This window comes from Notolepis coatsorum (genome assembly GCF_963971535.1).
Source record: "Notolepis coatsorum genome assembly, chromosome: 17".
Lineage (NCBI taxonomy): Eukaryota > Metazoa > Chordata > Actinopteri > Aulopiformes > Paralepididae > Notolepis > Notolepis coatsorum.
This window is the reverse complement of record NC_140181.1, coordinates 109,336,738-109,349,300: the sequence shown is the minus strand read 5'-3', so window position 1 is coordinate 109,349,300 and position 12,563 is coordinate 109,336,738.

Genomic DNA, 12,563 nt, shown 5'->3' with positions numbered 1-12,563 from the left:
TAGCTTCAACAACCCTCCTTCTGCTAAGCATAGGAAAATAGGATTTGTTTCTGTACAAAAAGCCGACCTTCTGTCGCAGATTACTTGCAAGGTTATCTACATGGTATTTACATGTAGATTTCTGATCAAGCCAGATGCCAAGGTATTTATATTCTTTAACTCTCAATAATAGTTCACAGTAGATGCAGTATATGCAAATGTTCACAGATGTTACAGAAGAGCATGAACTTTGTTTGGTTTGAGTACCAGTTTAAGATTAACAAGCGTATCCTGCAAAGTATTAAATGAGAGTTGTACATTTTTAATGGGTAGTTGTACAGAGTCAACAACACAATAGACGATAGTGTCATCCGCATAGAGCAGCGTTACCGTTAGCCGGTAATTACCGGTATTTGACCGGCAAAATCTGTTGAAGTCCGACATATTTAATCTCTCCGGTCTTAATGTCCGGTGAAAATAATTCCCTTTTAAGCACAATTTGATTATTTGAATTGTATTAAAATAGGCTAAAACTAAATAGCCTATGCGATGAACGAAACAATCATTACATTTGTTTCATCGTTGCTTCTAATAATGACAACGACGTTGTCAGCGAGAGCTTATGCCGCGTTCACGTTATGTGGGAAGAACCGGAAGAACCAGCTTCCGACTGGGAAAAACCATTCACGTCAGCCTCCTAGTCGTAATTCCCACTAGGACATATGGGATTTTTTTATAGACCCCGATATCTCCCACTTCGCGTCACGAATTGCGGAAGTATGGATGTGGGCGTTTCATCGAGTCAACGCGTGAAGGCTTCCTAGTTGTAGCAACGAGATGTCCTCTGGTTCTTCCGCTTCTTCCCACGTAACGTGAACGCGGCATTAGTGCTGGGTGTGCGAGTGCATATGCAGCTGCAGAGCCGGAGCAGCAGCGGCACAGTGCAGTACTCCAATTCAGCCATTGGCAATTCAGCTGTTGGGTGGGGGGCGCTGCTGAGCGGTCCCCAGATAGAGCCAGAAAACAGCTGAATCTGCTGCTCTGCATCGACATACTCTCGCAAATAAGTCATTGGGAGGTGGAGAGAGAGAGAGAGTCGTCACGCAAACCCACGATAATGTTGCCGTCTCTCTCTGCCAAATTTCTCAGTTCTTCGCTTGATATAATTAATACAAATGTCCAATATAACGGAATTTGTTAGCTCATAAAAATGTGATTATAACAAAGACTGCCCACAGACACCTATTTGATTTAAAGTCGGCAGCAGCACGGAGTCTCGGGACTTATTTTATTTGGAATATAATGACTATACGCAAAAGTAGCCTAGTTTTAAGTAAAAATATTATAAATCTACATGCCTTGATGATGTCATTCTTTTGTTTTGTTGTCATTCTTTTGCCTATCAATTGTTTTTAAGCTCAATAAACTCTGACCGGAATTTCTCTCATTTGACCGGTAGATTGAAATCTACCGGACACTGAGGCCGGCAACAATTTTTTCTAACCCTGGCATAGAGATGATCCTGACAATATCGGAGACAATATCATTCATATAAATAGTAGGCGTTAGGGATGCCCCGATCACGTTTTTGGCCACCAGTCACTGATCGTCTATGAGCCATATCGGCCGATACACTGCAGATACCGATAGTTTTTGGTTTTGTTATAGCAGCTGGCAGTATTATACTGTAGGTCTAACACAGGCATTCTCAAAGTCTGGACTCCGGACTAAATTATCTAATCTAATCTTAGAAATTAAGTAAAGTGTACTTACTGGGTGTTAAGCATAACAGCATCTAAGTTAATTGACTTCTGACCATTATAGTCGAAGTATTTTCCTATGAAATTAAACTCATAAGGCGTGGCTACAGGTCTGTCGGGGCGCCTGCTCAGCGAGGAAGGGATCTGTGGGAAGTAGTGTGATCCTCCCACACGTTACGCTCCCCCAATGAGAGTCCTCGCTGTCGGGTGAAAAGAAGCGGCTGGCTGACTCCGCATGTATCGGAGGAGACATGTGATAGTCTTCAACCCTCCCTAGACCGGCAAGTGGGGGGGGGGGGGGGGGGGGGGATTGGCATAACGACTAAATTGGGATGGGAGAAAAATACAGAAAAAAGGGCGGAGAAAAAGTAGACAAAAAAAATAAAAAATAAGATCACATAAGGCTATTGGTGTTCAGTTACAGCTATATTGGCCAACGTTAGCCAGCCAGCTACTGCACTACTAACTGCTAGCTGGCTACCCTTAACACATTGGGTGCCACGCAGTATGCCCATCTTTACCACCCTCTGCCAACGCTGTAACCCTATGGAGTGGCTCACCTTCTTTGCAGGGCTATAACTTTTTAAATATTATAGCTATATCGACATTACTATGGCCCATTCAACATCGGGTATCTATCGTTCCGGATGTGGGAACGTTATATTTTTCCATTCATACATTGTCGTGTTCGTACCGTCGAGAATATAAGTGTTTTTAGACTGTAGAGCAGTCATTCCTAGAATGCACGCTATAGGCCCCGGCACGTATTATTCATTATCGATTGGCGTTTCATCCCTATACACGCTATATTAAAAATGTCGAATGCATATGATACATTATGCTCCATCATGCGTGAAGGAAAGGGGGGGGTGGGTTAGGGTTTATGATTCCTTGATTGTCACTAACGGCTTTCTTTAGTAATACACCATATGTTGATCGGACAGATTGCAATGAAAGAAATGGACAATCGAGCTGGACATAACGCTAGATTCCTCTTACCTGTGGCCGATGCGTCTGGAGAAAAAAAATTCCAATTATTTGACGTTGATCTGCTAGATCCATTTTCCGTTTGTATGACGCAATAAACGCCGAAAGCATATTGATTCTTGCGTCTCGAAAGCGATCCCATGCACTCGAGGTGTGTATATTGATCCACGTTTCAAGATATTACAAGGCAGAGCTTTTTCCCCGATGCACAGAGCGCCACTTTCGGTTTAGAGTGGAGTGTAACTCGCCCGAAATCCACCAGGCGGCGGTATTGAGGCGTTGCAATATCAGACAGGGTCCAGCTGGCTCCTGGAGGCTTCCTGGATGAATTATGAATGCCAATAGCGAATAAAAGAAATATCGATCATAAAAACGAGTTTACTCGTTGTTGGCACTCAACGCATGGCGGCCAATAACAAGTATACTTGTCATTGGCAATTAATGAGTCAACCCACAATACAACAGCTATCCAGCCAGCTACTGCACTACGAACTGCCAGATAGCCAGCTGGCCACCCCCAATCCACAACACAAGTCAGCCAGCCAGCCAACCGTACACAATACGGTCTAAGCCAATCACATCGATTAGTTAGCTAGACTAAACACGTTTTCGCAATTATGCCAACAATGTGGAACGCCCGCTACCCACAGCCATAAAATAATGTGAATCCCTACCCCCCTTCAAAACCGCTCTCAAAGAGCACCTATGGGAGGCTGCAATTCGAAACTGGCCCCGGTAAATGTCCATAAATGTGCATAAATGTTCCCTCGCGTGCGCACAGACTAAAGATGATGCCTAATTGCCTCTAGGAATGGAATGTAACACATTTAATTCACAAGTTTTGTGTAAATGTATCGGAGGACGTATTTGAACACACCTGAGGACCTGAGCTATTGTTATGCAAAGTAGCCATGTGGGTACTTGGCGAGTTGGCGCATCGTCGAGTTGGCGCATTCCTGTGTGCACGCGCGTGCACATCCGTGCACAGAGCCGGTTGCTCTGCGTGCAACCCCGTCCCATGACAACTAGGGATGGGAATCGAAACGGGAACCGGTTCCTAATTGTCCGATGCCTGGAACCGTGTGCCTCCCGTGACTTTCGATTCCCTTATTGCTGCCAGGTTTTCAAAACAACGTTAGCGTTAGCATGTAGCCATGGCAGACTTATTTGATTCCTTAAGGGCTCGAAATTGCCTGGTTTTTGCTCCCGAAATGCTCCCGCTGTTTGGCTACTTCTATGTGCAGTGAAAACTACTTGAATGCTTTAGAACCTAGTCATTGATTTAGTTCAGGGTAAGGTAATATTAGCCGCGGAGCTTACGCTAGCTAACGTGAGCTAACGCTATCTAATCAAGCTCACAGAGAGAGATAAACAGCTGACAGCAGTAGGGATGCACCGAAAATTCGGCTACCGAAAATTATCGGCCGAAAATGGTTAAAAAGGCTCTTTCGGCTTTTGGCCGAAAGGGTTTTAGCACCGAAAATATATGACCGAAAGTCAAATAACGTGTTGTTGTGATGACGTCATCAAAACGCGACTACAGACATACCGGTAGCATGCACAACATGTAACGTGAGCAGCTTGGCAGCTCTTCCTGCATTCTACTACAGCCTGTGATAACTAACTCCTCTTGGGAGTAGGGATGCCCCCCGAAACCCGGTTCTAAACTAAATTAGAAAAAACCGGAGTATTGATCAGCTCCGACGTTAACGGTACTGCTATCAGTAGTCTAGGAGCGGATTAGCTACGGAGCTAACAGTGTACCATCCATCTGCGACGCAACGGTGGCAGCAACAGTGGACACTGAGTAATGTTAACGTTATGACGAGTTCATACTACACTACACGTATGAACTCGACATAACGTTAACGTTACTCCGTTTAAATGAAGTGTTTAATTAGCAGCAATCTGTTGTTGAAAATGTATTATCGTTAAACCGGAAATGGAAATGCGAGGACAGGAAGTCGTCATCAATCGTTGTAGTCTTTTAGTCTTAACAGTCTGGAATTAATGTATGCATTCAAAAGTGCTGAATAAATGTTTTATGGGCCCATAATAGTGATTATTAATATTATTTAAGTTAAGTTTAGCCATAATCATGTCTTTTGCCATAATCAGGTAGCTAAAAAAAAATATATATATATATATATATATATATATATATATATATATATTAATCATTTTCGGCCTTTCGGCATTCGGTTTTCGGCCAACTGTTTCCTATTTTCGGTATCGGTTTCGGCCAAGAATTTCCCATTCGGTGCATCCCTAGACAGCAGGTAGTGCAGGTACAAATACAATAAAACAGTGGGTGGGGGCTGTTGTGTAAACCTTGTACTCTTTAGTTCACATTATAATAAGAGACGGAGTGTTTGTTTACTAGTCTGTAAGCCAGGCAGTACCGTGGTGCAACATACAAATGTGTCCGTGTAGCAACACAAGCCAATACCTTACAGGACAGGGGCCCAGGGAGGGAGGGGGGGGTGTGTGTGTGTGTGTGTGTGTGTGTGTGTGTGTGTGTGTGTGTGTGTGTCAGAAGTCAGAGGAATAACAACCTGTTATTCAATAGATTAAATTAGTTTAAGAATAAAAAATAAATACATTTTAAGAGAATCTCAAATACATTATTTTATTGAAGTGTAGGCTATAGTTAATGTTTTATTTTTTACAGTTTTTGTATTTTTCTGACATGGGGGCTCAACAATAAATGACAATCAGAAATGTCAAGTTGCATGTTGTTATTCTAACTAGCTTAGTTCTGTTGCATTTCCAATTTATTTATTTAAATGATAAATTGAGCAGGTATTGATAAGGGAATCGAGAAAGTATCGAATCGATAAGCAGAATCGATAATGGAATCGTATCGATAAAATCCTATCAATTCCCATCCCTAATGACAACGCACCACTGCTAACCACAACCGTTACCTTAATTTTCTATCATCATATTATTGCTGTTTGTATCAGGGTGGGTGGCTTGATCTAGTGCACTCGCCCCCCAACGACAAGCATTGTTCGTTTGACTCTCAATCATGCTTTTACATTTATTTTTTTACTTTTGCAGATACAAAATGTAATGTAAATTACTTGTATATATATAAAGTTCATTGTGTACCTTTTTTCCTTTTGTCGATTAAGTACTTTATTTATGTTTTCTGATGAGACCGTGTTGCTCTGTAAGAGTAAGCAGTCCCTGTCCCCTCCTTTACGTCTCTCTCTGTAAGAGTAAGCAGTCCCTGTCCCCTCCTCTACGTCTCTCTCTGTAAGAGTAAGCAGTCCCTGTCCCCTCCTTTACGTCTCTCTCTCTGTAAGAGTAAGCAGTCCCCTCCTTTTACGTCTCTCTGTAAGAGTAAGCAGTCCTTGTCCCCTCCTTTACGTCTCTCTCTGTAAGAGTAAGCAGTCCCTGTCCCCTCCTTTACGTCTCTCTCTGTAAGAGTAAGCAGTCCCTGTCCCCTCCTTTATGTCTCTCTGTAAGAGTAAGCAGTCCCTGTCCCCTCCTTTACGTCTCTCTCTATAAGAGTAAGCAGTCCCTGTCCCCTCCTTTACGTCTCTCTCTATAAGAGTAAGCAGTCCTTGTCCCCTCCTTTACGTCTCTCTCTGTAAGAGTAAGCAGTCCCTGTCCCTTCCTCTACGTCTCTCTCTGTAAGAGTAAGCAGTCCCTGTCCCCTCCTTTACGTCTCTCTCTGTAAGAGTAAGCAGTCCCTGTCCCTTCCTTTACGTCTCTCTCTGTAAGAGTAAGCAGTCCCTGTCCCTTCCTCTACGTCTCTCTGTAAGAGTAAGCAGTCCCTGTCCCCTCCTCTACGTCTCTCTGTAAGAGTAAGCAGTCCCTGTTCCCTCCTCTACGTCTCTCTCTGTAAGAGTAAGCAGTCCCTGTCCCCTCCTCTACGTCTCTCTCTGTGAGAGTAAGCAGTCCCTGTCCCCTCCTTTACGTCTCTCTCTGTAAGAGTAAGCAGTCCCTGTCCCCTCCTCTACGTCTCTCTCTGTGAGAGTAAGCAGTCCCTGTCCCCTCCTTTACGTCTCTCTCTGTAAGAGTAAGCAGTCCCTGTCCCCTCCTCTACGTCTCTCTCTGTAAGAGTAAGCAGTCCCTGTCCCCTCCTTTACGTCTCTCTCTGTAAGAGTAAGCAGTCCCTGTCCCCTCCTTTACGTCTCTCTCTGTAAGAGTAAGCAGTCCCTGTCCCTTCCTTTACGTCTCTCTCTGTAAGAGTAAGCAGTCCCTGTCCCCTCCTTTACGTCTCTCTCTGTAAGAGTAAGCAGTCCCTGTCCCCTCCTCTACGTCTCTCTCTGTAAGAGTAAGCAGTCCCTGTCCCCTCCTCTACGTCTCTCTCTGTAAGAGTAAGCAGTCCCTGTCCCCTCCTCTACGTCTCTCTCTGTAAGAGTAAGCAGTCCCTGTCCCTTCCTCTACGTCTCTCTGTAAGAGTAAGCAGTCCCTGTCCCCTCCTTTACGTCTCTCTCTGTAAGAGTAAGCAGTCCCTGTCCCCTCCTTTACGTCTCTCTCTATAAGAGTAAGCAGTCCTTGTCCCCTCCTTTATGTCTCTCTCTGTAAGAGTAAGCAGTCCCTGTCCCCTCCTCTACGTCTCTCTCTATAAGAGTAAGCAGTCCTTGTCCCCTCCTTTACGTCTCTCTCTGTAAGAGTAAGCAGTCCTTGTCCCCTCCTTTACGTCTCTCTCTGTAAGAGTAAGCAGTCCCTGTCCCCTCCTTTACGTTTCTCTGTTAGCCCTTTAACACCAGCAAGGCTCCGTGCTGGAGCCGGTTCCCGAACGTAATCTTGCACCGGCCGGCGCGTTCAGACCGGGATTAATTGGTTCAGAACGTGACAAATCGGTTCTCAGCTGGCACCGGAAAATAGTTTGTTTTTCCTCGCGAACCATGACATCATCAGTGGGCGTGTCATAGTTAGGGATGGGTACCGAATTCGGTACTTTTGAGGCACCGAACCGAAACACGTCGGTACTACAGAGTATCGAATCAAGTGAGAAACCAAAAAAAATGGAAAAAAAAGATTTTTTTTTTTTTAATTTTTAATTTTTTTTTTTACTTTTTTCTTTTCATGTCAACGTTCACACGCACAATATATGCTTACCTAGGATTTGACTTGATTCAACAACAAAGCAGTCGGAGCAATGACAAGCCGAAAACTGTCGAAATTGTAGTTATTTGAAGTTTGGATTTCTTTTTTTTACGACTGAGGTAGGTAAATAAAATTTCTTGAGACTAAAGTACCGAAAAAAGGTACCGTTGGGTACCGGTATCGGTTCAAATGTGAAAGGTACCCATCCCTAGTCATAGTGGGCTGTGAAGACGAGTAGTAGCGAGTCAGCGCGAGAGCCAACACACAAAAGAATACATGCACACACACGCTGTATACGTTTGAAATGAATCGTTCCAGCAAAGTAGGCTTCTATTATCCTAATTACTGTTTTAATGGGTATCACAGTAGTAAGTCCTACTGTAGAACATGACATATTAGCATGACATCTGATTTACTAATGCCAATAATAAACGACAACAGCAATTGGCACTTGAAAAGTTTAATTAATTTATACACTCTGGTTGATAAGATAAGATATTCCTTTATTGATCCCCTTGGGGAAATGCAGGCATCATAGCAGCATGGGGGATGGGGGGGGGGGGGGGGTACAGGTAGTAAAAACTACACAAGCAGTGTAAACAAATAAATCAATATAATTTAACTGAAATATACAGTATCACAGTTTTCACATAAGGTGCAGTATGCATAAGGTAGTGTTATTGTCCTTTTTGGGACACCAGTGTATAAATTAATTAACGTTACAGAAAAAAAAAGTTACCAAGATTTGAACTCGGGACCTTCCGGTCCACAGGCAGGGAAACTAATCTGCTGAGCTAAACGGGCTGCCACGAATTGCGAATGACCATTATTTACCCTTTTCAAGTGCCAATTGCGGTTGTCGTTTATTATTGGCATTAGTAAATCAGATGTCATGCTAATATGTCATGTTCTACAGTAGGACTTACTACTGTGATACCCTTAGGGGTCACGCTGGAGCTTTGAACCCGTCGGCGGACAACAAAAGAAATTAGAATCCCTCTTAAATGCTCAAAAAGGACATCTTTTCAGAAATCGATAAAAATAGAAAAATTGCCATTTCTAGTGCTTTGACATGTAAGGTATACGTCCCCCAACTTGCTAAACCTAATACGACTTGTAAATACGTTTAATTCTTGCTAGATGGCATGATTGTAATAATCTCCATTTGCGATAAGAACTACATTGCGTCACGAAACGCACATACATGGACGCGCGCACACACACAATAGCGGCGTGTGCGCTGTGAATATGTGTTACACCCCCGCAGAGGCGTGAGACTGGTATCAGAGCCTACCCCCCCATCCAAATTCTAAACATAATAATGTATGAATTATCTGTTGCAATAATATCCACGGGACTCGACTTTTTGCAGTCGTTTCTCCTCTCCTGCGTGAGGAGTCTGAGGACATTCGCGGACATTCTCTCAGATAAAAAAAAAAAAAGCTTACATACACACACACACTCTCGCTCTCTCTCAATTCAAATGGGCTTTATTTAACATTAACTACTGTATGGCAGAGTGCGTCTGTGTATACGAGGTATGAATGATCACTGGCTGCTGTGTGACGAGTTTGCTCACCCGCGCTGTCGCGCTATATAAATCCAAGTCATTATTATTATTATTATTAAACACGGACCGCTTTAGTTGACAAGCTTACATACATTTCGGGTCATTTCATAATAGCAGTGTGGACCAGCTCTGTAACCAGCTCTGTAACAACTAGGGATGCCCCCCGGACCCCGGTTTTAAACGGGAACCGGTACTATATTAGAAAATACCGGAGTATTTATAAGCTCTGACGTCCTCGGTACTGCTATCGATACTCTAGAGAAATTATTATTATTATTATTATTATTATTATTATTATTATTATTATTATTATTATTTAAAAGTTGCGAACGATCCTCTCTCTGTCTCTGCACGAGAAGCGAGCCGCAGCCAGCGAGTCAATTATTACACACACTCCTCGCGAGTCGCTCGCTAGTGCTACACACGGGTACTACATACGGGTACTCCTTAATGAAAGTGCTCCCCGACGCCCCGTGCTATAGCGCGCGGCACACAGACAGCAGCTCTGCATGCACTGAGTCGTGATCATGGCGGATAGAGCGAAGCGTTCTAAAGTATGGATATACTTTACAAGGGTCAATGCCGACAATGCACGTTGCCACAAGTGCAACAAAACATTTGCCAGTAAGGGTGGCAATACGAGCAAATCAATTTATCAAAACATCTGTTGGCAAAACATGATATTAGTGTGCAGAAATGCGCGTATTCGACTGCCTTGCGCGCAGTGTTCCATCTGCATACTGCAGCCGTAACCCAAGATACGGAGTTGCCTAGGCTAATAACGAATTATTACAAATAGGCTAATAAACAAAACAATTGTTTAGCTACAAATACTACAATCTAAACTTTTTATAGATCGTCAAGCTGAGGCGTCAGCCACTATGTCCCAGCCCAGTGAGCCCAGGGCCACCACACATCCTCCCTCTACCTCCCTCCACCACCCAAAGTCCTTTCTCCCTAGCAGCTAGAGGAAGGATGACAGAGGATAGGGTGAACGAGTGTCACAGTTCTGTTAGCCTTTTGCATTTGTTGTTTATTATAAAAAGTCTATAATTCAGAGTCAGACACATTTAAAACATTGTTGCTGAAGAAATTATATTAATTTATTATATTTATTTATAAAGTTATATAAAAGAACATTGCTGCTGCTGTTGCTGAAGAAATTATATTTATTTATAATACTTATTTATAAAGTTGTATTTATAAATAATAAAGCAATGTTGATTCTGTTCTTAATTAATTGTCTTTTTTTCTTGCAAAAAAATAACCAAAAAGAACCGATAAGAGTATCGATAAAGTACCGAACCGTTAAGCAGTATCGATAAGAGTAGTAGTATCGATAAAATCCTAACGATACCCATCCCTAGTAACAACGCATCTCGCTAGTTGACAGCTTACGCATGATGTAAAAATTGCAACGTTTCAACTAGAAAGGTAGGCTCAGTAGAGCCCAAATCTCTACCAGACGGGAGCTTTCTCTCTCTCTCTCTTTCTCTCTCTCTCTCTCTTTCTCTCTCTCTGTCTGAGAACCCAGGTTGCTTTCTAACCTATACTAAAGACATGCCTGTGAAGTGTCATCAATCACTATGGCAAGCGCACATCCGTGGACATGGACACACTATTTCTTTCTTTCTTTCTTTCTTTCTCTCTCTCTCTCTCTCTCTCTCTCTCTCTCTCTCTCTCTCTCTCTCTCTCTCTCTCTCTCTCTCTCTCTCTCTCTCTCTCTCTCTCTCTCTCTCATTTCTCTCTCTCTCATTCTAGAGAAATACAACCACAAATGCAAATGGCAAGAATATCCTCTTTTGTGGTGTATGTGTTCAGATAGAAATGAACCTCTTGAGGCGGTTAGGTGGCCGAGCGGAGATTGCGTTCGTCACCAGCCCCGGAGCTGTGAGCTGGATTCGCCTGTTCGAATCCAGCTCACAGCTCCGGGGTTGTCACCAGCTTGGCTGGCCGTCTGCACTAATACAATTGGCTGTATTAGAGGGTGGGAGAAGCTGGCGGGGTGGGTCCGGGTCGTTGTAAACAGCAACTCCTACAGTTCGGTCGGGGCGCCTGCTAAGCGCGGATAGGACTCGAGGGGGATAGTGTGGTCCTCCCACACGCTACGCCCTCTCGATGAGAATCTGCGCTGCCAGGTGAAAAGAAGCGGTGATTGGCTGGACGTGTGTCGGAGGAAGCACGTGGTAGCCTCCACTCTCCCAGATGATCTGACTGTGGGGGGTAAGTGCGCAGCGACCAGGAAGGGACTGGGAATTGGCATAACGACTAACATTGGGATGGGAGAAAATCGGAGGAAAATGGAGGGGAAAAAAGACCAATTAAAAAAAAAAAAAAAAAAAAAAAAAAAAAAAAAAAAAAATGAACCTCTTGATCTCTGCTGTACTGGACCACAGAGACGCGGTCTTTGTTTTCTCCCACATTGAGTTTCTCCACCACTCTCTCAACAAAATTACGCATAGCTGGGAATCCATTCCTTGTGCCGTCAGAACCACCTAGAAGGAATACTACATCCTTTCTGGCAGTGTCATGATCAACTATAACGGTGGTTGGTACAGTACTGTAAATACCATCTGAGTAGAGTAGAAAGTAGAGAGGTGAAGACCTGTTCTCTCTCTCTCTCTCTCTCTCTCTCTCTCTCTCTCTCTCTCTCTCTCTCTCTCGCTCTCATTCAAATGGGCTTTATTGACATGAAATCTGCCACACGTGCTGTCGGGGTCAAACCAGTCTGGATTGATGTTGTAGTCTGGAAAAATGCCAGGAAATGCTCAGAGAATTGTTGCATATATAGAACACAAATGTTCTAGAATGTTCCAATATGATATCATACTGTGACATACTCCTCCTGTAGTGTGAAAAAACATGCATTCTCATAAATATTACGATCAAATCTATTTTGTACTTGATGATACATTTGAAATTGGTTTGGTTATGATCATGTTATTAGTGTGTGTGTGTAAAAAAACTAATTAATAATATAATTATTATAAATGTCTCTCTCTCTCTCTCTCTCTCTCTCTCTCTCTTGAAATCTACAGTTACACATTGCTGTATTTAGTGAGGTAAATGAGTACAAGACATGTTTCACAGACACATACACACACACACACACACACACATACACAGACAGACAGACACAGACACACACACACACAGAAACACACAAACAAACGATCAAATTAAAAGCTGGATATAAATCT